We start from the raw sequence: 27,013 nt of genomic DNA, 5'->3' as shown, positions 1-27,013 counted from the left end.
GGAGAGCAGACAGTGAACCAGGGTGATGTGCTGTGTCATGATGCTGGTGGCCCATTCCTGTGGGAGTAAAACTTGGGGCAGCACCTAAAGGCAGGAGGGGCAGCTCAGCACCTCAGGGAAGGATCTTCAGGTGGTAAGCAGGATGTCAGTGGCCCCCGCCAAATGGAAAAAGCTTCATTCATTTATTATACAACATGATGGATGCCAGGGATTTAACAATGAAGTACCTCAACCCCATCCTTAGGGAGACAAACAAGCAAATCAACAATTCAAAACTCACAGGGCTGTGTGGTGTATGATTTGATACCCTGTACACAGGCTGCCATAGAGCTGAGGAGGTGCATAGAGCTGGAAGGGGAACCGTCTTGGAGGTGGGATGGGAGAAGCAGGGCTTCTGCACAAGGATGGAGATGAGAAAGCAAGACCCAGCACACTGGAGCGGCGGCGTGTCCGCCAGCGCAGGGCTAGTCCCAGAGGGCAGAGCGGGAGGGCCCTCAGAAATTAAGGTCATTCTGTAGGCCCGTGCAGGACAGGACCAATTACTGGGGGACAGGTCCTAGAGAATCTAGAGATCCCATAGTACGAGCTGCTGGCCTAGGTTGTAAATCCCTGTTTGTTTGGTTTTTTTTGCATCTGCTCCAGTGCTTAACACAGTTATGTGATAGACGATTTTAAATAAAAAGGAAGCTCTGGGTACCAGGAAGGAAATCAAGGCAGAGAGCCAGGATTGGAGAAACAAGACTTCCTGCTTCCTTGTCCAATGCCAGGCCAACTGGTCAAGATTCGGCTTAGACACAGGCTCCCTCCCTGACTGACTTAATTGGGTGAGGTGCCTCCCCTCCGGCAACCACCTGTTTGTTCTCTATATCTATGGATCTGTTTCTGTTTGGTTATGTTTGCTCATTTATTTTGTCTTTTAGATTCCACATGTAAGTGAAATCATACATTATTTGCCTTTCTCCAACTGACTTATAATTCACTTAGCCTAATACCCTCTAGGTCCATTCATGTTGTTGTGGATGGTAAGATTTCATTCTTTTCTCTGGCTGACATTTATATATATAGTATTTATCCATTAATCTATTGATGGACACTCAGATTGCTTCCATATCTTGGCTACTGTGAACAATACTGCAATGAACAAAGGAGTGCATGTATCTTTCATAGTTAGTGTTTTTGTTTTCTTTGGATAAATACCCGGAAGTGGAATTGCTGGATTGTATGGTCGTTTTATTTTTAATTTTTTGAGAAATCTCCATACAGTTTTCCATAGTGGCTGCACCAATTGACATTCCCACCAACAGTGCATGAGGGTTCCCTTTTCTCCACATCCTCACCAACAACTGTTATTTGTTGTCTTTTTGATAATAGCCATGCTGACGGGTATGAGGTGATATCTCATTGTGGTTCTGATTTGCATTTCCCTGGTGATTAGCCATATTGAGCATCTTTTCATGTGTTGGTTGGCCATATATCTTCTTTGGAAAAATATCTGTTCAAATCCTCTGCCCACATTTAAATCAGTTTTTTGTTTATATTGAGTTATATGAATTCTTTGTATATTTTGCATATTAACCCCTTATCAGATACATTGTTTGCATATATCTTCTCCCATTTGGGACGTGGCCTTTCCATTTTGTTGACAGTTTCCTTCATTGTGCAAAAGCTTTTTAGTTTGATGTAGTCCCATTTAAAAAAAGTTTTGCTTTTGTTTCCCTTGCATGAGGAGACATATTGAAAAAAAAATTACTAAGACTGGTATCAAAGAGCGTACTGCCTATGTTTTCTTGTAGAAGTTTTATGGTTTCAGGTTTTACATTGTCTTGTTATTTGCTGTCTTTTTGATGATAGCCCTTCAGACAGGTGTGAGGCCAAAGACAGTTGTTGATGAATGCATTGCCCAGCCAAGTCTTGTCCAAACACAGACCTACAAAAGTATGAGATAAAATAAAATGGTCATTGTTTTAAGTTACTAACTTCTGGGGTTTTTTGTTAGTCAGCGTTAGGTAACCAGAACACCTTGACTACACCCGGTATGCCCCATTCCCTAGATCCTCTGCTTTATCGCCTCCAGGGAATGTTTCTGATCTTCTGCCCAAATCAGACAGGCAGCTGTGTAATGTCACGAAGGGGTTGGAGGAGACTGGTTGCTTTCTGTACAGACGTGCAAAAAACTCCTCCTGTTTTTAGGCTTAATTATATACCCACTTTTAGAAGCACCTGGTTCAGCAGTCCCTGCATATCCTGGGATATTGTATAATGTCATGTTGCTTCTTCCCCTATACCTAGCTTCAGAGTCAGTTTTCTTAGGTCTGCCAAGTCAGTTATCACCTCTCTGATTTCCAGTTTCTAAAATTTTGTTATTTTTCGTCTTGTTCCCTTGTTCTTGTAAGATTAAAAACAAAATCTACTATTGTTATTTAGCTGGATTTCAAGAGGGAGATGAGGCAAGTGCCTGTGTTCATTCTGCTATCTTTAAAGGCCCCTTTGAGTCTTTAATTGCAACGATTATATTAATTTTTAAAGTCCTCGTAGATCAGGTTCCCTAGAAGCAAAGCCTGAGAAAAGGATTCTTGTGTAAGTGCCTTGGTGAGGGGGTATTCTCAGGAGAACCTGTAAGAGAAGCGGGCTAGCGCAGAGAAAGAAGCAAAGCACAAATGAGGTTTCTGCTGAAGTTTAGCCTCAGTATAAGCTTATGGGAGCCCTGGAATGTGCAGGGCATCATAGATTTATTCTTGGCCTTTTGTATCCCATAAAGTTAGCATTGACTGTGGCTTCCCAACCTGGCTTGAGGGCAGTTATGGGAAGAAGGGGGCAGCTGTGAGCACCCGCCTAGTAAAGGTGATCTTAGCAGGGTGCTTCTGTGCCATTCCTACCCTTTTTTATTTTATTTATTTTTAAAGGAACACAATAGTGTCTCTAATCCCTCTAAGGGAATAAATTATCCATATTTCATTTTTTTTAACCCACTGTTTGTCTTCTTAATTTTGTTTCCTCTCTGTTGGTTCATAAACTGAAGCTCAGAAACTTAAAGTTATCGAGTAAAGGCAGCAAAACCAGGTGTAGATTCCAAGTAAGTCTGCTCCAAAACCCATGCTCTTAACCAGATTAAATCACCTCCTGTAGCTGCGTCTTAATGAAATAATTTAATGCTACCTCTCCAATTTTAAGGGTGCTAACAGCCACTTGCATTTTGACCTGTTGGGTATTAAACACTCCCCCAAAACCACCTGCCCTCTGTTAAATAAAATAGGAATTTGCCTGTAGACCCAACGGGTTCATTATGCAAGGATTCACTGAGTACCTGCCATGTGCTAGAAGGGTACCGGGTGTGGGGGCCAAGACCACGTAGACCCCGTCAGTGCCTTCATGAGGTCTGAGTCCATTCGGGGAAGTAGATACGAACAGAAAAGACTATATTAAAAGGACAAGCGCTGCTTCAAGGCCAAACCTGGGAGCTTCTGACCAGCAGCGAAGCCTGGTAATTTACAGGTGAAGAGGGAAAGGTCTGGGACCACTCTGAACCCCTATTCCCAAAGATTTTCCCCCCCAAAAAGGGAAGTCGGCTTTCCTCGAGGGAGATGTGGAACTCCTGGGAACTTTGGGAGATGTCTGTTTCCATGTGCAAGAGGGAAACGAAATGTGCCGTTCTGATTTCACTTTCCACTTTTCCGGCCGCAGTCTCGGCGTGAGAAAGTGCAGTGTCTAGGGGAGGAAGCTTTGGTTCCCGGCGGCCGAGACCTGGGGGAGCGGCCCTCCCTGGGTGTCGGAGCGCCGGCCACCGGCCACCGGAGAGTCCGGCGGCTCCGACTCACGGGCGCTGGAGCGGGGCCGGGCGGGGCCGGCGGGCTGGGATCCGGGCGGGGGGCCGGGCGGGGAGCGCCAAGCGCGGGCTCGTGCCCCGTGCCGCCCCCTCCCTGGGCGCCGGGCGTGGCCGCCCCGGCCCCCCGCTCCAGGTGCGCTTCGCCCATGGAGGACTTTCCGGTCTCGTGGGCAGAGCGACAACCAGGAACTCGCGCTCAGTCTCCACCCCGAAGCGGGGCGGGTCCGCCGGGGATAAGACCCGCGGCCCGGCCCCGCGAGCGTGTGATCTCCGTGGCCGCAGAAAACGAGCGCCGTCCCGTCTCGGCCCGAGCGGTAAGGGGCCCCGGGCCGGGGGTGCTGGGCTCGGGAAGGGGCGCCGCAGCCCCAGAGCGCCTCGCGGGGGTGGCCAGTCAGGCGCCGCGCCCGGGACGGGGTGCCCGCCGCCGGCCTGCGGGCGGGCCCCGGGCGGCACAGGGTGGGGCGGGCCCGGGACTCGCTCCGGGTGGGCAAGGGGGAGGCAAACACCGCCCTTATCCACCCGCACCGTCCGGAAGGACCTCCAGGGCAGTCTGTGCAGCTCAGGGTGTAGACCAGACACCACAATAGTTATTTATTGAGTTCCTTTGCCAAACACTGTGCTGGGTTTAAGCATTCCAAAGAAAGGATTGAGTAATATTCCCTGGAACTGACTCAGTCCAACTTCTGCCTTTTAAATTCTTTGCTCTTTTTAAGAAACTTACTCCTTTCTCCAAAGTTCCTCTCTTTTTGTATCTAATGCCCCTGGCACAATGCCTGGCATGTGGGAATCTGAATTATTATGAGATCCGTGACTCGAGCCTGCGGTGACACACCCTCTTTTGTCATAACTTTGATGGGCTGGAGACTTTAGGACCAAAGAGGTGATTGCTTTTCAACAATCTGCCTAATTTAAATGCTTCCCAAGATTGATGCAAGTCTTCTGTGAGCTGCTGGGAGCATGTGAGTCCTGAGTAGCCCACAGCTTGCACGAAAAGTGCGCGTCTGCTCTCTGCAGCTGACAGTGGGAGGAATGAGTAGAGTCCCCACCCTGCGCCGCACCCCCCACCCCGCGCAATGACCCATCTTATTGCCCATCAGTTCTAGATCCCTCCATCTCCACCTCCTCCTTACATTTCAGGTAACTCCATTGATAGCCAAGCCATAGCTCTTTAGTTGCCAGGGAATTCTCAGGAGACGGAGCAGCAGAGGAAGGTGACAGGAATGAGGAAATAGGTAACCATAGCCTCCTACAACCAGCTGACTTCCCAGAGCCCATTCTGGCCAAGGTCAGATCCTCTATAGTCAGCTTAGATCAGATTTCTGTTGCTTTGGGTTACACACATACACACACACACAGACGAGCTTGCATATATACACTACTGGATCAAAAGTGTCTGTGAATTTCCCTCCTAGATGTTCTTGCATTTGACTAGGGGTGATTTTTCTCTGAAAGCAATTCAGAGGTAACATTCGCAGTCAAGTCGGAGCACACCAGCCCCTGGCATCTGAAGCCACCAGGTCATCCCTGGACTCATGTCTTGTGGTTCATTTCTTTGCTTGTGTCTAATCTAGCTGCTCCTTTGTTTCCCCAGTCTTGCTAATCTGCTTGGAGACTAAGCCCACTCTTCTCTAAGGGAGCTGAGTGGCAGGCATTGGGATGGTAGGTGATGTCCCGGGAGTAACTGAAACTTCGGAGTAAACAAGACGGGGGTTTTCCCTTGGGTGTCAATCTTATCCAGATAGTTGCGGATAAAAACACGTTCTATACTAAAACAATTACAGATATATTTTTGTAGTGGAATTCAAAGTTTAGCTACCTTTTTCATATAAGAAACTTCCAAAATTTTAGCTTGGACTTTGAGCTGCAATTTGGCCCAAATCTAACCCTTGAGTGTTTGCTTTTGCTGCAATTAGGAATACTCAGGGAAGCAGTTTGATAGATACTGCAGTGTCCTCCCTGGAGGGACTTTGAATAACAGTCATCCTAGGTTACTCATTTAATCTTTATTATTATTATTATTATTATTATTATTATTATAGCATAGTTGTTTACAGTGCTGTGTTAGTTTCTGGTGTAGAGCATAGTGATTCAGTAATACATATATTATGTATATATATTCTTTTTAATTATAGGTTATTGAAAGCCATTGAACATAGTTCCCTGTGCTATCCAGTAGGACGTTGTTATTTAACTCATTTAATCTTTATTTCAACCTGAGGCAGTGTTGTTAATCTTGTTTTTATTGATTTTTAATTTTTATTTTATTTATTTATTATTTTTTAAATTGAAATAATAGTCAGTTTACAATGTGTCAATTTCTGGTGTACAGCACAATGTTTTAGTCATACATGTACATGCATATATTCGTTTTCATATTCTTTTTCATTATAGGTTACTACGAGATATTGAATATAGTTCCCTGTGCTGTACAGAAGAAACTTGCTGTTTATCTGTTTTATATATAGTAGTTAATATTTGCAAATTTCGAACTCCCAGTTTAGCTCTTCCCACACCTTCCTCGCTTCATAACCCTAAGTTTGTTTACTATGTCTGTGAGTCTGTTTCTGATTTGTAGATGTGTTACAGATGAGGTTCCCAAGGCTCCATGTGGCAGTCCTTGGCCAAGGTCAGACCCCTTGTAAAGGGATTTAAATCCAGCTGCTGGATACTAAAGCCAGTTCCGTTATCCTTCCTGCCCTACTGTGGCTCTTGGGATTTGGATTTGTGGCTTCCTGGCGTATTAACCAAGTCTTTTTTTTTTTAATTATTTTTTATCCTGGCTGGAGGAGGTAACTAGGTTTATTTATTTTTAGAGGACGTACTGGGGGTTGAACCCAGGACCTCATGCATGCTAAGCATGTGCTCTACCACTTAGGCTATACCCTCCCCTCAACTAAGTCTTGACTAAATGCTTTTCTTTTCCTTTTCAACTTTCTTCTGGTTGAGCTGACACGTGAACTGTGATTGAAAAAATTAGAGCTGTTTCGACTAGAAAGGCTAAATTCCATTAGAGTGGGGTACAGGTTAATGGCCCTGAATTCTTGAGGAGCTTGGCACGTGGATAAGGGAATCAACTCCTTCGTTGTGGCGCTGGGCAGAGCTGGGTAGGACTTTTTTGGATGGCAGGTTGTACTTGAATTTAAGGAAGTGGCTTTTGAAGCCCAAGGTGGGGTGGCTTTGGAGTTGGCTAGAGCTCTCACCAGAAATGTGTAGGGCAGAGACGCCACAGCCCCTTTCTGATGGAGCTCCGAAGGGGAGGTTGAACTAAGATGACTTCTAAAGCAATAGTTTCCAAACTTCCGGTCCATGCCCCAGGGAGCTCGCACAGCACGCAGATTCTATCCCTAATCCCCAAAATTTTGACCCAGGATGACGGGGTAACCCAGGAATCTGCCTGTTGTTGGTTTTTAGGGGGAAGTAACTTGTTCATGTAAAGTTCTGTTTGAACTGGACTGAGAGTGTTGCTATGGGAACCTGAGCCACCACTTTTGAAGATTGTTTCAAAGATTCAAGATGTTTGAGGTCACTAAATTGCATATAGCTCCTGGTATGCTAGACATAAAACCCATATTGAATGTTTTATCCACAATCAGGGGCAGGGATAAATTACAGACTATAAGTTACCCTGGGAAAGACCTTCACCTTTACCCTCCTCAACATCTTTAACCCTTGAAGGCCTGGATATAATACAGCATGAGCAGCCTGACTTGAAACAGAGCAGGAGGCTCCATGCGTGGACTTTTGTTAAGTCATCAGAAAGACCTCCCTGTGGATTCAGTCCTCTAGGGTGAGGCACTCACCTCCCTCCTCCCAAGAGGTAGCATTAAATTATTAAGTTATTACCAGGAGCCAGCGTAAGGGGCCCCATGGTGAATGGGAACAAATTCTCCTGATTTATGTGGGGTGGCACAGACTCCCCTGGAGGGGTCCTTTATAGACACAGGCCCCATGGTATCATCAGCCCCCAGGATCTACCCTCTCACTTCTTTCCGGGCGCTCAGGAAGGCATTTTCTGGGTCCGGCTTAGCTTTGGCTTCTCTTGTTGCTGCTCTCTGATGCTGTACGAAGACCTGACTCATTAATTCTCATCCTTGTTAGAGTCACAGACTCCTTTGAGAACCTGACTAAAGCCATGAATCCTCTCTGGAGAAGAATAAACACATATCTGACATTTCCCCATACAGTTTCAAAGGGTTTACAGACACCCTTCTAATCCCAACCATGGAGACCTAGACATTGTGTGTAGAATTGCCCCGAAATTTGGCAGTGTTTGTCAAAATAAAAAAAAATCCATTTACCTTTATTCCATCAATTTGAATTCTAGGAATTTATCCTAAAGATATATTTGGACATGTGTACAAGGATAAATATACATTGCAGCATTTTTGTAGCTCTAACAGATTGAAATGACCTAAATATCTGTCAGTAAGTGACTGGTTAAGTTATGGGACATCCATGCCAGGCAATACAATGCAGCTGTTAAAAAAAAGGTGCAGGTTCCCCAATGTTCCTAGCAGCACTATTTACAATAACCAAGACATGGAAACAGCCTAAATGTCCATGGACAGATGACTGGATAAAGAAAATGTGGTATATTTATACAGTGGAATACTATTCAGCCGTAAAAATGACAACATAATGCCATTTGCAGCAACATGGATGTCCCTGGAGAATGTCATTCTAAGTGAAGGAAGCCAGAAAGAGAAAGAAAAATACCGTATGAGATCACTCATATGTGGAATCTAAAAAAAAAGAAAAGAAAGAAAGGAAGAAAGACAAATGAACATAAATACAAAACAGAAACAGACTCATAGACAGAGAACACAAACTTGTGGTTGCCAGGGAGGAGGAGTGTGGAAAGTGACAGACTGGGAGTTCAAAATCTGTAGATACTGACAGGCATATGTAGAATAGATCAACAAGATTATACTGTAGAGCACAGGGAAATATATACAAGATCTTGTGGCAGCTCACAGTGAAAAAGAATATGACAACGAATATATGTATGTTCATGTATAACTGAAAAATTGTGCTCTACACTGGCAATTGACACAACATTGTAAACTGACTATAACTCAATTAAAAAAAGGTGCAGGTTGATAGGAACAGATGTAGAATGATATTGAAGCTATATATATATTTTTTTAAAGCAAAATACAGCTTTACATGACATGCTAACATTTCTGCATATAAGAATGTTGGAGGTTGTTTATATTCTCAGATATTTGTTAATGCATAAGTACTTCTGAAAGGATGCACAGGAAAATTAGAAGAGTGGTTGCCCCTGTAGGTGGGGAGTGGTGAAGTTCTTGCAGACTTATCATCACCATATGCTTTCTTGTACTATCTGAATTTTTTTTTTTAATCATGATCATGTATTGTCCGGTTTTTTTAAGTAGAGAGTTGCAGAGAGCACCTGCCCATTTAACATTATTTGTAGAGAGAGAGAAGGAAACAGAAATTAAGAATGTATAATTATCAAGTTTTCCCACATTGAAGTTAATATATGGTCATATACTTTCTTATTTGGGTAGGAAAACCTACATGCAATTGTGCTTTTGTGTCCAATGAGATAAAGTAGCAATCACTCATTCTTGTCATGCATTTCATTTGGCTACAGCTTAGCTGGTTGCAAAAATAATGTGAGATGCCTTGACTTGCATGGTGGGGAAAGTTCTATATTTAAATGGTTTGAGGATTTGATGTGTCTTTAGCTGCAGAAGCAGAGAGAGGAAGTAGATGGGATAAGTCATGGCCTGTAGACAAGGCAGACCTGCTAGGGCAGGGCCCTCCGTCAGAGAAAGTCCTGGCAGCGATATCAGGTCATGGGCACTGAGGGGCCTGGCCTTGGCTTCAGAGCCTGGACCTCCTTCTTTAGCCAGACTGTGGCTCAGTCTGGGAAGTCTCTGTGCCACAGATATTAATAGCTAATGTTCACCAAGTGTTTCCGATGGGCCTGACCCTATGCCAAACACCTGGCATGTTATTTTTTTTAAATTCATCTATATTAGGTGCAGTCTCCATTATACAGATGCGGAAACTGAGACACAAAGGGATTGAGTAGTTTACTTGATGTCACATACTAGCAAATGATAGAGCCAGGGTTTGAACTTGGCCGTCTGATTCTATATCCTGTGTTCTACTACTCTGTTATACTGTATAGTGAGTTAAATACAATAATGAGTTAAAATGAGTTTCAGGAATCTGCCTGAAAAGGCAGGGCTGGGAGATTAAGCTGACTATAAAGTTGGGCTTTTTCAGAGGCGAAGAGGGAGAGTCTGTGTCCAAACCGCTTGTCCAAGAGGGTTTGATGTTGACCTGGGTCATTCTAAGTGCCCAGGGGGTCCCAGCTGGTAGGTGAGGAGTGGAGAGCAGACAGTGAACCAGGGTGATGTGCTGTGTCATGATGCTGGTGGCCCATTCCTGTGGGAGTAAAACTTGGGGCAGCACCTAAAGGCAGGAGGGGCAGCTCAGCACCTCAGGGAAGGATCTTCAGGTGGTAAGCAGGATGTCAGTGGCCCCCGCCAAATGGAAAAAGCTTCATTCATTTATTATACAACATGATGGATGCCAGGGATTTAACAATGAAGTACCTCAACCCCATCCTTAGGGAGACAAACAAGCAAATCAACAATTCAAAACTCACAGGGCTGTGTGGTGTATGATTTGATACCCTGTACACAGGCTGCCATAGAGCTGAGGAGGTGCATAGAGCTGGAAGGGGAACCGTCTTGGAGGTGGGATGGGAGAAGCAGGGCTTCTGCACAAGGATGGAGATGAGAAAGCAAGACCCAGCACACTGGAGCGGCGGCGTGTCCGCCAGCGCAGGGCTAGTCCCAGAGGGCAGAGCGGGAGGGCCCTCAGAAATTAAGGTCATTCTGTAGGCCCGTGCAGGACAGGACCAATTACTGGGGGACAGGTCCTAGAGAATCTAGAGATCCCATAGTACGAGCTGCTGGCCTAGGTTGTAAATCCCTGTTTGTTTGGTTTTTTTTGCATCTGCTCCAGTGCTTAACACAGTTATGTGATAGACGATTTTAAATAAAAAGGAAGCTCTGGGTACCAGGAAGGAAATCAAGGCAGAGAGCCAGGATTGGAGAAACAAGACTTCCTGCTTCCTTGTCCAATGCCAGGCCAACTGGTCAAGATTCGGCTTAGACACAGGCTCCCTCCCTGACTGACTTAATTGGGTGAGGTGCCTCTGTCTCCCTGCCATCCCCCCGCCACAGGGCTGGTCACACTTTCTTGGGCCTGTGCCCTCCGCTCAGATTTGAGCTTCTCTGAGGGCAGGACCACGTAACCCCCGTCCTCTGGCCTAGTACACAGTGGGCGCTCATCAGAGGTGTGCTGAATGAATGTGTGCGATTTTTCAGGGCCTGGAAATTTTAGTCCCACCTCTGCACCCCACAGACTGACCCATTTTTGAAAATGACTGTTCCAGCCTTTGTCTCCAGTCTCTTCATGTCCTTAAGCTCCAGCCCAACTCCGAATCTAATGCACCTGATGCTGGAAACTTGGGGGCTAGGGTTACCCACTGTGCTACTGAAAATCTGTGTAACTTCCCAGTCTGCCCTCTTATACTTGGTTCCTCTATATTCGTATTCACCGTTCTGCATCCACGGATGCAACCAACTGCCAATTGTGTAGTGGTGTAGTATGTATTTAGGGAAAAAAAGGAAGAAAAAAAAAACACATATAAGTGGCCCCAGGAAGTTCAAACCTATGTTGTTCAAGGGTCAACTATTCCTTCCAAATAATTCTTACTCTTCATAATCAGAGCTGAGGCTTCGTTTTTACTGTCTTCTCTGCCTGCAGAACTCTTTCCTCTTGAAATCCTATCTGTCCTTCTAAGCTTTAGTCAAACGAGAGCTCCTGGACTCTCTTCGAGGTTGGGGCAGGATGACTTAGTCTGCAGTCTCTCCCTGCCCAGCAGCCCTGATCACAGGTACCGAGTGTTGCGTTGTCATTGGATCAGTTTTATCCCGGTTTTGTTTCACCTTCCAGCTTACATGCTCCTTGAGAGCAAAACCGGCCGTGTCTCCTCCATCTTTGTGTCTCTCACAGTGCCTAGTACCTGTCAGGGGCAAAATAAATATTTAAGTCAGGATGATGAGGGTCTGCACACACAGCAAGTGGCAGTTCTGGAACTGGGGTCTCATGCAGAGACAAGCTACTTGAGAATCAGGGCCTGGAGCTGATGTGAGGGGAATAATCAGGGGTGCATATTGATACTTGATTGAATAATGTCTCTGATCCCCACCCAAGATTTACTGACTCTAGAGTCTAACATCCCCCAAATCCATACTTCTAAACACTCTTCGGGCAATTTTTGTGCACACTGAAGTCTGAGAACTTTTCCCAGATACCATGCTGGGTGCTTTCTGCTCTGTATTGGTTAGGCACCCTCTGAAGCCATAGCTCCAGACAAGAGCCCTGACATCTTTGGGGGCCAGAAGAAAGGGGGAAGTTGGAAGGCTGATTCATCCTTTTTTAGCCCGGGGAGCCCTCTCTCCAAGCCTTGAGACAGGCTTATCTTTATTTCTCATTTGCCAGAAGTGGGTCAGAGGCCACTCATAAACCAGTGTGGCGGTTGGCATGGGCTTGCCTTGGACCAATCATTGTTTCTTCCTCGGGAAGTCCCAGCTTCCTGGATACCAAACCCCATCCCTAAACTCCTGAAGATTCTCTTAATGAGGAAGGAGGGTAGAATGGGAGTTGACATTATTGCTAATCCCTGCAGATATCCGACAGGATAGTTACCACTATCTCAGTTTTACGCCAGAATAAACTGGCTCTCATAGGTGGGGTTAATCTTGGAGCAGGGACTGGATCTCCACCCTTGTTCTGGATTCCCAGCCTCCTACCTCCAGCGCTGAATGGCTTCCTTTACAGCCCATGCTGACACTCACTTGTGGGAAGAGACTTGAATTTGGAGTTTCACAGGTCTTGTAAATTAACAGATCAAGCCTGCCAGGAGTAGTGCATGTTTGTAGTGGATGGTTTGGAGAACTCTGCTATTTAAATAACCTTTGGCAAACAAATTTCCTGAGTCTGTTTATGCATAGCTATTCATGTGCGTAAAGTATTAAAAGTATTAAGGTATGGCTCCCTCTTCCATTAATATAATTTCTCCTATTTCCCCCTCATTACCTTACTCTTGTTGTAAGATCGTAAGTGGGAATCTACACTTAAGAAATGCCCATAGGGCATTTTGGGGACCTTTTTAGGCATCAATAGTTGGAACTTAAAGGGGGAAGAGTGCTCGCTGCAAACACAAGGTTCTGGGTTCAGTCCCTGGCACCTCTAAAAATAGATAAATAAACCTCATTACCTCCCCCATCAAAAAATTAATTAATTAAAATAAATTTTTAAAATAGTTGGAACTTCGAATCATTGCCATAGAGCAGTGGTTCTCAAATCTAAGACTAAATCGGAATCACCTGGTGGGCTTCTTAAAAATTCAGTTGCCCTACCCCCAGAGCTTTAGATTCTATCCGTCTGAGGTGGAGCCTGAGAATTTACACTTTTAGCAAATTCCCAGTTGATGGCAATGCTCTCTTTCAGGGACCTACACTTTCACATTCACTAAGTTGTGTGAACTTCTTTTAGGTTGAATCCTGGTCTGGATTTATTGACAAGATGAATAGTGAGATTTGAATGATACACATGGCACCTTCTGCCTTTTTCCGGTTCTTTGCTTAAAGCTGCCCTGTGACCTTGCCACCAGGGCCGTGCTTTGGGTGGACTGGACGCCCTGGGGTTTCTGTGCTTCAGTGAATCAGGGAAGACTTATTCCTTGGAAGTGAGAGGATGGAGTGACATCCACACGCCCTCCCTCCAGGCCAAGCATGGTTGTCTGAGCACTAAAGGTGGCCTTAAATACTGGTCTTAAAATCCTGCTTTCACCTTAAGAAGGAAGGAATTTCTGACACATGCTCAGAGAACTTTGAGAACATTATGCTAAGTGAAATAATCCAGACACGAAAGGACAAAGATGATACGATTCCACGTATATGAGATACCTAGAGCAGTCAAATTCCAATTCATAGAGACAGGAAGTAGAATGATGGTTAGCAGGGGCTGAGGGGAGGGGAAATGGCAAATTACGATTGAATGGGTCAGGGTTTCTGTTTGGGATGATGGAAAAGTTCTGGAATGGATAGTGGTGATGGTTGCATGACATTATGAATGGAATTAATGCCACTGAATTGTACACTTAAAAATCATTAAAATGGTAAGCTTTGTTACGTATATTTTACCACAACTTTTAAAAAATCCTTTTTCTGTCTCCCAGTGGTGTGCTGGACTGTTCTTTTATCAGCTCATCGGAGCTGGATGTTAAATTTTCAGGGGTTTTGCAAGCTGATTATTAAATACAGCCATTATTTAAAATTAAATTAAATGAACTTAGAAGTAAATAAATTATATTAAATTAGAAATATTTATAAATAAGTTATATTAAAAGAGCCCATCATTTTCTAATTATTTTACTACCTTTTACACATGCCCTTGGAGTTACTTATGTCTCTTACGTCTGTGTGGTGGAAATACTGCATAATGGTGTACTCCCGTCTACCTATTCCCAGCTCTAAGTTCATTGACACCACATAAGTAACTTGAAATTGGTCATATTGGAAATATTTACACCAAAGAAATGGCTAAAAATCAAAATCTTTCCTTGGAGAGCTGCCTATTAAGTTCATCCACACACCCCTGGTCTTTTCATGTCTTATTGCAGGGGCAGGTTGGAGTAAGTTTGTAGGAGTAAAGCACCCGACACTTGGGATCTTCCAGCCAAACTCTCTTGAATTGAATTCGAGCCCTTTCCATGTCATAGCCATGTCATCGGGTGTTTTCTCCATGCCTCAAAAAGGAGAGGTTGTGGCTTAGTGGGTGGGGAACAAGATGAGTCATATAGGAAGTGAGTTACTTTAGCTTCCTGGGCAAGAGTTTCTCAACTGGAACATGAAAGGGGTGGGAGAAAAACTAGTAGAAATAAAGTGATTAGCAATGGGGAAAAAATACTTTTTAGAATGTCTTTATTGTAGACATTTTCCAGCATATACCCAGAGTGGGAGAATAGGAAAATGAACTCCCATGTGCATCACCTAGTTCAACAATTATCAACATTTCAGCAAAAAAAGAGACTTTTCTCACTATTAAAGTAATAAGAGGGAGGAGTACAAAGGAAAAGATGGATAGGTATGGTTTAAAATTTTTCTCCCAAATTTGACAACACTAAAAGGAGAATACTAAATTGGAAAAATACATAATAACAAATTTGCAATATAAAATATCACATTTTATAATATGTACATAATTTCTAGGAATATGTTAGTAAAGCACCAAGATCCCCAATATGGGCAAAAAATGAACACAGATAATTCACACAAAGAAGGGGACAAGTAGAAAAAGAGAAAAGAGTCAGTGTTCCTACTAATTCAAAAAAGCAAATTAAGCCAATAATAAGGTTCAATATCACATCTAAATATTAAATTATAAATAAATAAGTCAAGCAAGCAAACAAGCTTATGGCTGGCTGGAATTTGGATAGCTTTGTAAATTTAGAGGCCAACTGGAAATATTCATAATTATCAGATATCACAATGAATAGGTCAAAAGAAGAATAAAATATCTACAAAGCTAATCATAAAATTTGTAGTCATAGCATCAGAAACCCAGAACAACCAATAGCAGAGACGTGGAATAAATTATAACATATCAATATGATGGAAGAATATAAGTTTAGTAAAATGGTAAATATGACAATTTTGTAGAATATGAAAAATTAAAAGGAGAGAGTAAAACACGAAATGATATGCATACTGTGATTACAACCGTGCTAAAAGATTGTAGGTGGTACGTGGATGGTAAGTTTACATTGTTTTAAAATGTCCTGTTCAGTGCTGAAGTTGATTTAATAATTTGAAATGAAAGGGGGAAACAGACAATCGCTAAAGGTCTTACAGTCTCTAAAATTCTGTGAAGGTTGATCTTTCCTGTTTGTAGGAAAGATCCACGATTTTCAGCATTGCAACGAAAAATTCGACCTCTACCCACGTTCCTGCTAGGTTTGGAAACAAGTTTATCAAATCATACAGGTATTTAAATAATAATAGTGGAATGGAAAGAGAGGTTAATGGTGACAATAAAATTAGCATTAACTATCCAGGGTCCACACTGCATTGTTAAAACTACAAAATCCTGGTGTTGCTAAGATAGAAATAAGACCAAATAATAAATTTTCTGCCATGTACATTTATTATCTTTAATATAACGAATAAAGCTTATTTTTTAAAAGCTAACCAGCATTTTCCATTATGTCTTTTCTGTGATCCCTTGAGATGTTAATTTTTTATGATCTCCTCAGATACTCTCCATTTCAGTCTTCATCTTTCTCCATTTTAGAAGGAGTCCTGTGGGAGGATTCTATTTTTATGTGGAAAAAAATTAGTTGAAACCAAACAGTATTGAAAAGTACATTGTTTAGGTATAATTTGGTAAGCCCTCTTAAATAAACATGTGTGTTTTAAAAATCAAATCTCTTGCCATTTGAGAGGGAGGAAAAGAAGGATCATTGAAAATTAGTCTTGGCCTTGATGTGCTGAGTATGGAATATTTAAGCCAAAATCTTTAGTCTCAAAGATTTATTGATGTTACTATGCTAAGCATTTCCTCCTCTTATTTAAAATGCGATTATTCTGCCAATTATTGAAGATGCACAATTGTTCCCTGGATGTTTCTTCTGAATAATTAAGTGGATTATTTTCAGAGATAGGTTTTGCCTTTAAATATTCTGAGACTTTTGTTCTTTTGTCGTAAGTCCATAATGTGTGTTTCTTTCTTTTTTTTTTTTAATAAATGGGGAAATTAAGGCACTAATAAGATAAATAAGCAACTTTTTGGTGAGATTTAAAAGAGATAGTCTGAGCTAATCATTCATGTAAAGTGTTTTGAACAGTGTCTGACACATAAGTGCTCAAGAATACCTATAAAAATTATTAAACAGGATGAGATACGTGTAGAGCAGTGCTATGTAACAGAAATATAAATTGAGCCACAGATGTAAATTTGAATTATGTAGTAGTCACAGTTTAAAAAGTAAAAAGAGACAGGTGAAATTAATTTTAATAATGTTGATGATCTCACGCAGCAGATCCAAAGTATCATTTCAACATGTAATCAATATAAGAAATTATTGAGATATTTTACAGTGTTCTTTTCATACTAAGTCTTAACAAACTGGTGTGTATTTTAAACTGTCTAATGAAGTTTCACTAGAAATACTTGATCTGTGTTTAGATTTAATAAAATTTAGTGTTCATGTAGATTCACATACCCAAATTATTTCCAACATACTTAAAAAAGTTTTCCAGTATCTAAATTGAGAATCAAAAGATAATTTTCCTTTAATATTTGCATCCACATTGAAAACACTGGTTCCTGTTTCTAGAAGAATTGATTTGACTTTAAAATGAAAAGCATCACACTTTTGAAAGAGCATCTGTCCATGTTACTTCACTAATTCTTAATGTCAATTGAGTCTCTTTTTCCTCACTGTGCAGTCATAATGCTTCTGCCTCCCCACTCAATTTCACATCGGTAAGCTGCCTTCATTTAAAATTTGTATGTGTGTCTAAAGTTATTTTTTCACACTAGAAAATAATGTTATAATTTAAATGATTATTTAAATTGAATTACAAATTACAGTCTATGTAGATATCACTGTAATTCATGCCGTCTGTAAAACATATTCAAATAGGCACGTTAAAAATATTTCATCAGTGCATAGATAATATCAGTCAAAGTGAATAAATCTGTTGCCATCAACCGGATCGGTGATGTGACAAAGTTTAATACTAGAAAAGATTCAAAGTGCCTACCATGCGCACTGCACGATGCGATGGTTAAAGTGAAATGTGGCCCCACCAAAACATTGCAGTTGTGTGTTGTGGTAAACTATTTTGTACTGCTTCAATTTTAAAATTAAATTTAGTTAAAACTAAAGAAAATTTAAAATTGTTTTCTCTGTCGCACTGGCTGCATTTCAGTTGCTCAGTAACTACATGTGGCTTATGGCTACTGCACTGCATGACACAGGTATAGACTGCGTCTGTCAAAAGTCAGGGCAAACACCTTTGTCCCACCCTGTGCACCTTTTTCAGTTGGCGTAAGCTTTAAACAGAAGAAAAAGTTGTCTGTCCAGTGCCTGGTCCAATTCTCAGTTTCTAGCTGGTTTTTCCTTTGTTCTCTTCTGCCTCTCCGAAGTGGCATCTTATACTACCCCCAATTCCTGTTTCTCTGAGATAGATAGATAGATAATGCATCTAATATAAATGCATATATATATATATAATGTGTTTCTATCAGGATTCTCCTCTTTGGTCACCTTTCCCTGCATCTACTTTGCCACCATGGCGTCCACCCCGACACCTCTTGGCTGGGTTCAAGGGGAGTAGGGTCAGTAATGGGTCCACCTCACAGCTCCCGAACTCAGGTGGGTGGGCTGGGGTGGGGTTTTCTGGATGGATCCCCACATCAGACAGAACTGATGGAGACGTATAACCCGTGTACACAAACACACACACACACTCCGTCTGCTTTAAGTGAGTTTCAGTGCCTCTCAGCTTCCAACATCGTCTTGTGTCGGTCCTTGTAGTTTGGGTTTTGTTGCGAGTTTCTTCCATTGCTTCCCCGTGCCTTCATGAAGCTTGTAATGAAAACACTGGGAGAGTCTGCGTCAGAAACAGCAAGTTCCCTGTGTGAATCAGACATCCACTGTGGAAGAATTTAAACAATTCTGTTTTTGTATTCTTCGGCCAGAGTCACTTTGAACTCTGGAAAGATTGGGAAGTAGAACCCTGGCCCACTGAGGGAGTGGCGGATCCAGGGGGTGGGGGAATTGCCCACAGAGCCAGAACTTGCATATTCGCAGGGCATGGGAGGCACCAGGAGAAAACGTGACACTTCGGAGAGCAGTGTTTATTCTCTGCCCACTTCCCGGTCTCCAATGTTGAACCAGTGCAGATCTATGAAGGAAAACTCAGCTGCTATTCCTGTTGGTCTGGGAAGAGACTTTTCTTCTCTCATGCAGACGGAAGTGGTGGTGTTGGTAAGGAAAGGCCTGGGCTGCATAATACCTGTTTTCCTACCTACAGGCAAATAAAACCTCACAGGACAACACAGTCCCTCCCGTCTGGTACTTTAGTTTCTCATTCAGGTCCTGTCTGTCTCTTTCCTTCCTGTATCACAAGGATTTTGTAAAGAAAGATGGAGTGGATTTTAGTTCCTCTGGGAGATTATGAGAGAAAGGCCAGATGCTAGATTCAGGGTTCTTTTTTCTGATGAGACGCTCCCCTCGTTCACCCCTAAGACTTATGGTGGCTGAGACAAGAGTACTTTGAACCGAGTACTCAGGCCAGCAGGGGAAGAACACTGGAAGGGACTTGTCAGGACGGTTTGGAAAAAGGAAAGGAAGAGGATGAGCAAGGAACCACGGCCTCTTTGGTAGCTCTTTGTAGTGGGCTAGGGAGGAAGAAGTTGGCGCACTATGTAATGGCTGCTGTCTGCATTAGAGATTCCAGGATTCATGCAGTTCTCTGGAGAAGTTGTTCACAGTATAAAGAGGTAACCAGCAATGAAGACCTGCCTATTTCAATGGAAAATCCTTACAAGGAGCCTCTGAAAAAAAACGTATCTTGTGTGGAAAACGTGTAGATTATAAGAATGTACAGCTTTTATCCCAGTTTATTTCTCCATTTACTGGATGCATTTATGGAAGGCACATAACAGGTCTTTGTGGGAAGAAACAAAAAGAAATCACAAAAGCAATTAAGAGAGCTCAAATAATGGGGTTTATGCCAGTTATATACAAGGATTCTGCATATCGCAAAGACCCTAAAGAGTACTGGTCAACCTTGGAATCTGTGTCTCAGGATATGGTGGCCTGTAGTTTGTGATTTGTAAGGAGGGGTTGGGGTCACCGAAGTGCAGATAGACATACAGAAGCTCTGGTGGTGGAAGAGACAAGAACTGGAGATCAACACCAGCAGCTTGTGAACAGCCGTTGGGGTTCCTGTATTAGAGTCTTACTTGCCTGGAGTAATTGACTTACGGTATTTCTGAAGGAGGAACATGGAATTAAGTGACCTTTCGTGTTTCCTTGAGGGCCTTTGATTCTAAGGTAATTCGGAAAATGGATCAGGAAAAACAGTGTAACCTGTGGCAGAGCTTAACCGCGCTGGGTAGATTTTTCTCTTTGAATAGCTGTTATCCCCGAGGAGACATGATTTTACCCGGGATGCTGTGCGAAAGCTGTTTGGGTTTTTGGATTTTGCATTTGAGTAGATATTGCTAAATGAAGGTAACAGCCTTGAGAGGCCACCATCAGCCTACAAAGTTGTGTATGTGTGTAATAAGATAATATTATCTTAATCATATGCTTTTGGCTGTATATATGCTTATTATCTTATTGAGGGATAATTTACATACAATAAAGTGCACACGTCTTAAGTGCTTAGTTCAATGAGGTTTTTTTGTTTTCTAGAGGAGTTCACTTTTTAAAAAATTACTTTAAAAACTTGTGGTAAAATACACATTAGATAAAATTTATCATCTTGACTCTTTTTAAGCATTCAGTTCAGTAGCATTAAGTCCACTTACAGTGTTCTGCAACCATCATCACCATCCATCCACAGAACTCTTTTCATCTGCAAAACTGAAACTCTGTAGCCTGCTAAACTGTAACTCCTTGTTCTCCTGTCTGCCATTGGACCTTCTGTTTTATGAATTTGACTGCTCTAAAGACCAATATGAGTGGAGTCATTCAGTATTGCTGTTTTTGTGACTGGCTTACTTCACTTAGCATAATGTCCTCAAGATCCAGCACATGTCAAATCTCCCTACTTTTTAAGGCTGAATAATATTCCATTGTGTATTTGTACATTTTGTGTATCCATTCATCTGTCAAACTTTTTGAGGAACCACCTTGCTGTTTCCCACAGTAGCTGTACCATTTTGCACTCCTACCAGCAGTACACAAGGGTTCCAGTTTCTCCACGTGCTATTTTCTGATTTGTTTTGTTTTGTTTTCATTGTAGCCATCCTAATGAGTGTGAGGTGAGTTCAATAAGTTTTGACAAATATATACATTTGGTTACCACTGCCCCAATCAAGATAAGGAACATACATTTCAATCACCCCCTAAAGTTCCTTCCCTTCTGCTCCTGTGCAAATATGTGCCCTCTGCCTCACCACCCCCCCCCCAATCCCTGGCCACTACGCAACCACTTTTGTCCCTTTCTAGCACTATTATTAGCTTTGTTTTTTCCAGAATTTCATATAAATTTCATATAAATACTTCATTTGGCGTCACTCGCTCAGAATAATGTTTTTGAGATTCGTCCATGTTATCACTGTACAGTGGTTTGCTGAATAGTATCTATTCCATTGTGTGAATATTCTACATTTTCTCTATCCATTCATGTGTTGAAGGGCATTTGAGTTATCAGTTTGGAGAAGTTGTGAATAAGACTCATGTGAATACTCTTATCCGAGTTTTTTTATGGGTATGAGTTTTCACTTATCTTGAGTAAATATCTAGAGATGGGATTGCCAAGTCAAAGGGTAGATTCCTGTTTAACTTTATTAGAGACTGTCGAACAGTTCTCTAAAGTTCAGCATGTAAAAGTTGCTATTGCTCTACATCCTCTCCAACATTTAATGCGGTCAGGTTTTGTTTTTGTTTTTTAACCATTTTAGGGAATATGAAATGGTACCTCATTGTGGTTTAAATTTGTATTTTCTGCATAACGAATAACATGCAGCACCTTTTCATGTACTTGTTGGTCATTCTTATATCTTCTTTTGTGAAGTGTCTGTTGCCCATTTTAACTCTTTTGCCCATTTTAACAATTACATTGTTGATCCTCCTGTTAATGATTTTTAGTTCTTATATATTCTAGATTCAAGTCCTTTGTCAGGTAAATGATCTGTGAATATTTTCCCTCAATCTATGGCTTTTCTGTTAATTTTCTTAAAGGTGCTTATGGTTGAGCAAACCTTTTTCAATTTTGGTGAAATCTTATTTATTGATACTGCCTTTTATGGCTGGTGCTTCTTTGGGTCCTGTCTAAGAAATCCCTGCCTACCTCAAAGTAGAGAATATGTTCTCCAGTGTCACTGGAAAATAAGCCCCAGTGTGACTAGTGTGACTGGAGTAACTGAATCTGTGCTAACGTTTGCTTGGAGAGTACCACGGGGCTCAGAAACATGGCGAGAGGAGGAAACCCCGTGGGGAGAAGGCCCCTTCCTGGAGACCAGGACTTCAGAAAGCTCAAGGAGTCGAGGAAGTTCATAAAGACATGTGTCCATAGGAGCAGCCAGTTCAGTTAAAGTCAGCAAGCATTTCTTATAGACCCACTCTGTGCAAGGCACTGCTGAAAATTAAAAGCAGGGAAGTGGGGGCCCAGGATGGGAATCTGGCGAGCAGATTCCAGGGAAAGTGTCATCTTAGAATTCGACAATTGTGAGGACAATGATAATCTCAGAGGACAGACACAGAGGACCCCATTGACTTGGTGGCCAAAAGAAGCCTAAGAGAAATCTGGTAGATGTGAAAGCCTGAACTCTGTGTCCCAGAGCTGTTTTCAATATGAGTAGAGTTGGTAACCCACACTTTAAACAGCTCACTAAACAGGTAATGCTTGAGTATGTAGATGTGGAGGATAAAGGTTACCTGGAGGAAACAGGAATAAAAAGGCTAGCTAACATTTGCTGAGTACAGAATGTGGGCACCATTCTAAGTACTTCATGTGATGTGATCTTTGTGACAACCCTATAAAGTAACTATTTGCTATTAATTCCCTGTTACCAATGAGGAAACTGAAGTACAGAGAGATTATAACTTTCCCCCAATCATATTCTAGGAAGTATGCGCAGGAGAGTTATAAACCCAAGTGGCTGGGCTCCGGGCTTCAGCCTTGTGGTTATGGAGGGAGGATGGTGTGGAAGGAAGGATGGTTCCAGGGAAGGGGGAGGTCCCGCTAATTCTGAACGGCCATCAGAATTAGCACTTAGGCTGTGCCGTTGGTTGGCTGCACCACCCTCAGATTTGGACCTTCCCGTGGTTGTTTCCCATCAGCAGGATAGTGTGGATTCTCCCGTCCTCGTGTGAACCTGTCCCACCCGTGTGGCCAGCACCTGTCAGACCATGGGTCAGAGGAGCGAACCCAGTACGTTATTATTACCATGTCCATTACCCATAAGTCTACCACTTACCTGTGGACAGGGCTGTTTCCTGTCTATGTGAAAGGATGGGCTGGGCGCTCTCTAAGGTCTTTGCTACCCTTGCGATCCAGCACTGGTGGAAATGAGCTCTTCCTAAGACAGGTGCTCCATTTCTACTGCCGCTCTCTTTGTGTACTTCCATCGCAGCCTTGGAATTGCTCTCACCTGTGGTTCGCTTGACGTTTTGATGTGAAATAAGGGCAAATCAGCTCTGGGAGATTAAAAGAATAATTGTGTTTTAAGCCTGGAGGGGCAGTGCCTCTAATAGCGTAAGTAAACTGCCACCTGGGGCTTGAGAAAACATGTCACAGCTGTTGTGCTAAACCCATGTTAGACTTTGAACGAAAGCCCCTGCTGTTTTCAGTTCATAGCATAACGCTGAAAGAGCTATTTCTAGCATCTCTTCTTTCTCTCCCTACCAGTGTGCACCAGAGAGTCTAACTGTTTCTGAAATTAGGATAAACATAACCAAATGGGGTCATTTCTAACCTTTGACACTGGATTCAGACTAACCCCAAGGGCGTGATGCATCCATCGCTCAGTCTCTGAAGCAGGCTGCACTGGGAGCACTTTTGTATTGTGATCAGAACCCTGCACTGAGTGTAGGATGCTGGACCCTATTATGGGTGGAGGGGCACAGAACATGCCTGGATGGAATCCTTATGACCCTCCCAGCTGGTGATCGCACAACTCCGGCCATATGTCCACTCCAAGAGACACTGTCACAGAGCCATGTTGCCTGTTCTCCCACTGGAAAGGCTGGATGGCTGAACTTGGGCAGGGCCGTGTGGGGTCAGAAATGTGCTCTCTTTAAATAGCCAACAGCCTGGTAGTCAACACTTCTGATTGAAGCTGTCCTCCAGTCAAAGGGTGGTCCATTTTCCACCGGACAAGTCTGGGAGAGGAGTATTTCTATTGCTGTTTTGTTTTGCATCCAGCTTGTTACAGATATGAAGAAAAGAAAGCATTTAGCTCAGCAAAAAAAAAAAGCGACAATTTGACATTTTTTTAACCCTGAATTTAAAAAAAAAATTGGGGAGGCAGGTAACTAGGTAGGTTTGTTTGTTTGTTTGTTTGTTTGTTTGTTTATTTATATGCAGGTACTGGGGATTGAAAGCAGGACCCTGTGCATGCTAAGCATGTGCTCTACCACTGAGCTATACCCTGCCCCCTGGATTTAACGTTTTTACTGCATTATTATTCTAAAAACTTCCAGCATTGACACCTGCCTTAATGCGTAATTATACATGCATGTACACATGCGTGCATTTAGCGTGGTGGAGTATGAAGGTCTCTAGAATCACAGCTGTGACTGATAACACAGCTTTTACCACCTGCTACATGACTGGCTTCAGGCACTACGCTGAGCTTTTCTAAAACTTAAGTTGACGTGCCCAGGTCACTGGACAATGAGAAGGCGAAATGACAGAATATTGATAAGGCTCCTAGGCACTAACTAACTGGTCAATAAATATTTACTTATAAATATGGGGGAGACACAACATTGTAAAATGATTATAAATCAATAAAAAATGTTAAAAAAAAATATGGGGGAGGGTATAGCTCAGCGGTGGAGCACGTGCTTAGCATGCACAAGGTCCTGGGTTCAATCCCCGGTATCTCCATTAAGTGAACAAATAAATACCTAATTACCTCCCGCAATAAATATTTATTTAAAAATAAAGTCCTTCTAGCTCCAGAATGCATAACAGAGACTACAAGGCCGGCTTTCCTGGTGCTGAACCACTGAGCAGTGGCCGAGATGGCCCCGTGGAGGAGTAAGCCCCAGGACCAGAGGGAGGAGGCTGAAGACTGGGAGATGAGCCTTCAGAAAGAGTCCTTGCAGGGAAGGAAGTTCAACAAAGTCATTTCCAACAGCTTCCAGGATTGTTGTTTTTTCAAGGATAGACTACTCTTGAACAGATGAGGCATAGGGGATAATTTTCTGTATGAAGGATACAGAGATGGAAATGAAGGTGTGCCTTTTAGCACCTAGAATGGTACCTGGCCTGGGACAGGCCCTCAGATAACGTTTGTTGAATGAATGAGCACGAAACATCAGTGAAACTATCTTATCAGTCCCATGATTGAGAGCAGCAATCGGCATCACCGATACATCAATTTCTTGTTTCTGTGGTCACTAGCCTGTGAGGAGGGGGATCCAAATAGTTTGTCTGCACTTAAAAGGCAGAATCATTTAAAAACAGCACCACCAACGAAAAACCAGCCAACCAGCCTTCCAAAGACCTCCAGTCCACAGATGGCACTCGGAGTCCCGCGGATAACAAAAGAAAGTGACTTAGAAAACTCTGAAGCATGATGCCATGCACACTGAATACAGTACCCAGAGGAACGTTCATAACCTTTATTAGAGGATGCTTTGACCTGTGCCCCCCTCGAAGCTTGTGCCTGGGGAAACTGAGGGATTATGTGAAGTAGAAAGACACTGAGCCAGGCGAGGGTCTAACTAAGAGTGCAGAGCCCAGCCAGCTCTCCCAGCAATCACTGAGGCCACCTCATTACTTTTTATTTTTCTAATCTTATCTCTTAATACGACATAGAACTCGTGCCAAAGCCAGCTTTCATGATTGTGTCATCCAGTTGGTTTGTAAGGTAGAGATAATATCATGGCTGCAAAAGGTCATTGGATAGATTAAGATAATTTAGGGGAGTGTTTGATAAATACTCCTTTCCTCCTTCTCCCTGCCTTTTGGACAAAGAAATCGTTGGAGTGGAGTAAAAACCTTAACAGACTTTGGCATGACATGGGAATGGTAGAGGAGGAGTGTGGATGTTTTAAATTATGTGTAAAATGTGTGGTTGTTAATTATTTGTGGATTGAAATTATTATCATTGTTGTTCCCAGAAATGCTGTGAATAAGTAGCTAAAGTTTGGACAAAAGATTGTTAATAAGTTACTTGCCAGGTGATAGATTGGAATAGATTCTTCCCTAAGATTGCTTAGCAAGCAGATTTCCAACTTTGTATTCATTTAGACGACATATTTTGCCTTCAATTAACTGTTTGAAGATGTTTATTTCTCCCACCTCAAACTCCATCATGGCAACAAAATCTCCTTCACTTTTAGAAGAATCTAAGTTCCAAGTCATAGACAGTTTTGAAAGCCTTTAGTGCCTGGGCTGGGACCCAGTCACAGCCTCCACGAATCCGCAGACTGAAAATTTAAACGTGTCATCCTGTGGGGTGTAAAATGAAACCATGTGCCAAAGAAAAATGGCGAGTGACTCACTCACATGTGATCTTCCAGGGAAGGGAGGGATTCAGTAAGAATGTGTCATCACCAGGATAGCAGATCCCTCTATAATGAAGGTCCGGGTTGCCTGTCCTGGGATGTAGGTCAATGTTATGAATTTGAAAGGAGGCCACCAAGTTACACTGGGAGTCTCAAGGAGAAAATCTGGTACTGGGGTGAGTTCATCACTGTGCCACAGCCAGTCAGCAGGACCAGAGAAATTATACTTGTTAGCATCCCAAGAAGGGGTTCACCTCTCAGGGATGGGTTCATATTTATGGCTCATCACTCACATGCATGCATGCACACTCTGCTAATTTCTTTATTTATGCTGAGAAATACAATTGTTACTTAGACAGAAGTCCTCATGCTTCAGTTACTTTGTAGACAGGTCCACATGAGAAGCCAAACTCTAGTCCAGAGGTTGCTTGGCAACTATGGAATCAGAACAAAGAGTTTTAGATGGATAAAATTCATCCTCACAGTGGGAAAATGTCCAACTCTTGGACCATTGGATCCTGGAGTCAAGCCACCCTTTCTTGAGGCCAGGGTTTTGAAAAATATTTCAAAGTAAGCCTTGATGATGGTTTGGGTTGAGCTTGCATTGCTGATAGACACAACTTTTTTCTTTTTTTTTAATAATTATTTTA

At 42.6% G+C, this 27,013-nt stretch overlaps 1 protein-coding gene across 2 annotated transcripts in view; it reads left to right on the top strand.

Annotated features, from left to right (window-relative positions):
- The first annotated feature begins 3,982 nt into the window (after positions 1-3,982).
- ANXA4 (annexin A4) overlaps positions 3,983-27,013 on the top strand; it is a 66,279-nt gene continuing 43,248 nt past the window's right edge. Inside the window, exon 1 of one of the 2 annotated variants that reach the window (XM_072937594.1) lies at positions 3,983-4,137. The gene's annotated coding sequence lies outside the window, so the exon portion shown is untranslated. Of the gene's footprint in view, positions 4,138-26,843; positions 26,934-27,013 lie in introns of those variants that run through there. The other variant, XM_072937595.1, reaches the window with a different exon arrangement.

This window comes from Vicugna pacos, chromosome 15 (genome assembly GCF_048564905.1).
Source record: "Vicugna pacos chromosome 15, VicPac4, whole genome shotgun sequence".
Taxonomy (NCBI): Eukaryota; Metazoa; Chordata; class Mammalia; order Artiodactyla; family Camelidae; genus Vicugna; species Vicugna pacos.
The sequence above is the reverse complement of the archived record's forward strand: the minus strand, read 5'-3'. Positions and strand labels throughout refer to the sequence as shown.